Here is a 2,500-nt window from a genome sequence, read left to right on the forward strand (position 1 = left end):
GTCAGGGGGCCCCGGGGGCGGGGGGGTTCGGGGTTCGGGAGAGGAGCGGAGAGGAGAGGGCCGCGTCCGGGCGCGAGCGAGCGAGCGGGGAGGTCTCCGAGGCCCGGTTTCGGGGACACGGTGGGGACGTCGTCGGGCGGTGGGCGTGGGTGGTGGTGTCCCGTGTGGCGGTTGGGCCCGTCGCCCGGCCGGGGCGCCCCCGAGTCACGGGCCGGTAGCGCCGGGGCCCGCGTGCTGCGGGCGGCCGCGGGCGGAGAGCGTGTCGGTCGGCGTCGGGGGTGGCGGCGAGCGTGGGGCGCTCCGCCTGCCCCTCCCCGGCCTCGCCCGCCTCCCCCCTCTCCAGGTACCTAGCGCGTCCCGGCGCGGAGGTTTAAAGACCCATGGGGGGGTCGCCCGTCCGCCTTGGGGTCGGGGCGGTCGGGCCCGCGGGGAGTCGGGAGGCCCCTCCCTTCTCCCCCAGACCCCGCTTCCTCCGCCCCCGCCCCCGCGGGGCCGGGGCGCCGCGCGCCGCGCCACGCCGGCCCTCCCCGCCGCCGCGGCCGTCGGGAGGGGGCTACCCGGCGGCCGTGGTGCGGGGCCGGGTCCCGTGTGCCCGCGCGCGTGCGCGCCCCGCGTCCCTGACGGGGGGGGTGTGTGTGTGCGCAGGTGGGAACCCCCCGGGCGCCTGTGGGGTGTCCGAGCCCGCCCCGTCTTGCGGGTCGGTGCCGGGCGCCCCGTCGTGAAACCTTCCGGCCCCGCTCCGGTCTGCTGTTTTCTGTCTCGTCTGACTTGGCCGGCCAGAGGCAGCCCTCCCTCCGTGGGGGAAATGTGCCGTGCCACCGGCGGGGGACCCCGCCGAAACCCAGAGAAACCAAACTCGTACGACTCTTAGCGGTGGATCACTCGGCTCGTGCGTCGATGAAGAACGCAGCTAGCTGCGAGAATTAATGTGAATTGCAGGACACATTGATCATCGACACTTCGAACGCACTTGCGGCCCCGGGTTCCTCCCGGGGCTACGCCTGTCTGAGCGTCGCTTGACGATCAATCGCCCCCCCGGGGTGCGCGCGCGCGCGCCTTCCCGGGGTGGCGCGGCTGGGGGTTTCCTCGCAGGGCCCCGTGTCCGGGGCCCTCTGTCCCCCTAAGTGCAGACGCGGTGCCCCTCGTGCCGAGGCCACGGGGGCCCCGCTGCCCGCGAGAAGGGAAGAGAGCGAGAGAGAGCTCGCGACGAGGCCCTGGCCGTGGCCTCCGCGGTCGGTCCCCTTCGGGAAGCGCCCTCGCGCCGCAAGCGGTCCCTGGGCGTACCCCCGGGGCTGTGTGCCGGTGGGCGGGGACGGTCCCGCGCCCTCGCGGCCGGGGCCCGTGGTGCTGGTGGTGTTGGGGCCGCGTCCGCTCCGCCGTCGTTCGCCGCCCGCCCCCGGCGGCGTCCCGGCGACGGTCCGGCCCGGCCCGGCCGCCTCCTCCGCGGCGCCCTGACCCGCGCGCGTCCGGGGTCCGTGCCCGCCCCCCCGCCGCCCTCGCCTTCGCCGTGTCGGGGCGGGCGGCTCGGGCCGACCCGAGGCCGAGTCGTTGCGTGCGCGGCCGCGCCCCGGGGATGCGTGCCCCGGCGGCGACCCGCGGGACGCCGCGGCGTCGTCCGCCGCCGCGCGCTTTCCCCCGGGCTGCGGCCGCGCCGCGCCGCGCTTCGTGCCGGCCCCCGAGCCCCGCGTCGTGGGCGTCTGTCGGTGGTGGATGGGGGCGCACGGCGTCCGTCGCTGGCCGTGGCGGGGGGCGTCTCGCGGCTGCGTGGAGGATGGTGTGCTGCGTTGGCGTCGAGAGAGAGAGAGAGAGAGAGACAGAGGGAAGAGAGACAGAGGGAGAGAGTTGGGAATCGGTCGGTCGTGGAAGGAGACGTGGGAGGAGGGTCCGGCGTTCGGGGGGCGACCGCCGCGTGTCCTCATCCACCCCTGCCTTCCACGCACGCCGTCCGCCGCTCTCCTCTCCTCTCCTCTCCCCTCTCCTCTCCCCTCGTCCTCTCCCGTCCCCGTTGTCCTCTCCTCTCCTCCGTGGCGACGCGCCGCCTCCGGGCCGCGCTCGGTGTCGTGCGTTTTCCCTACCCCCCGACTCTCCGCGCCCCGTCCGTCCGTCCCGTGGCCGCCGGCTCGTGCTCCCGTCCCGGCTCCCCCTCCGCCCCCGCCCCAGCCCCCGCCCGGCACGCCGCGCGTTCCTCTCTCCCCGCCCCCGGCGCCCTCGCCGCGCCCGGGCGGGTGAGGGGGAGCCGTCGTCCGGGGTGGTGGTGGTTGGTGGTGTGTGTGTGGGGGGGTGCGCCGGTCGACCGCGGCTCGGCCGCGGGGTCTCTCTCCTTCCCGGCCCTCTCGCGGGCACCCTTCGCCCGCCGCTCGCTCGCTCGCTCGTCGCGCGCGCGTGCGTGCGTGCGTGCGCCCTCCGAGACGCGACCTCAGATCAGACGTGGCGACCCGCTGAATTTAAGCATATTAGTCAGCGGAGGAAAAGAAACTAACCAGGATTCCCTCAGTAACGG

The 2,500-nt window shown here is 76.1% G+C and overlaps 2 non-coding genes across 2 annotated transcripts in view; both read left to right on the top strand.

The window, feature by feature from the left end:
* The first annotated feature begins 862 nt into the window (after window positions 1-862).
* LOC131749185 (5.8S ribosomal RNA) lies at window positions 863-1,015 on the top strand. Its single transcript, XR_009333253.1, has one exon. It is a non-coding gene; the product is annotated as a 5.8S ribosomal RNA (ribosomal RNA).
* A 1,396-nt stretch (window positions 1,016-2,411) lies between these two features.
* The window catches only part of LOC131749222 (28S ribosomal RNA), a 5,021-nt gene continuing 4,932 nt past the window's right edge, over window positions 2,412-2,500 (top strand). The window contains exon 1 of the ribosomal RNA XR_009333289.1: window positions 2,412-2,500. This exon is cut by the window's right edge and continues 4,932 nt beyond it. This is a non-coding gene — a ribosomal RNA (28S ribosomal RNA).

This window comes from Kogia breviceps, assembly GCF_026419965.1.
Source record: "Kogia breviceps isolate mKogBre1 chromosome 20 unlocalized genomic scaffold, mKogBre1 haplotype 1 SUPER_20_unloc_1, whole genome shotgun sequence".
Classification (NCBI taxonomy): Eukaryota; Metazoa; Chordata; class Mammalia; order Artiodactyla; family Physeteridae; genus Kogia; species Kogia breviceps.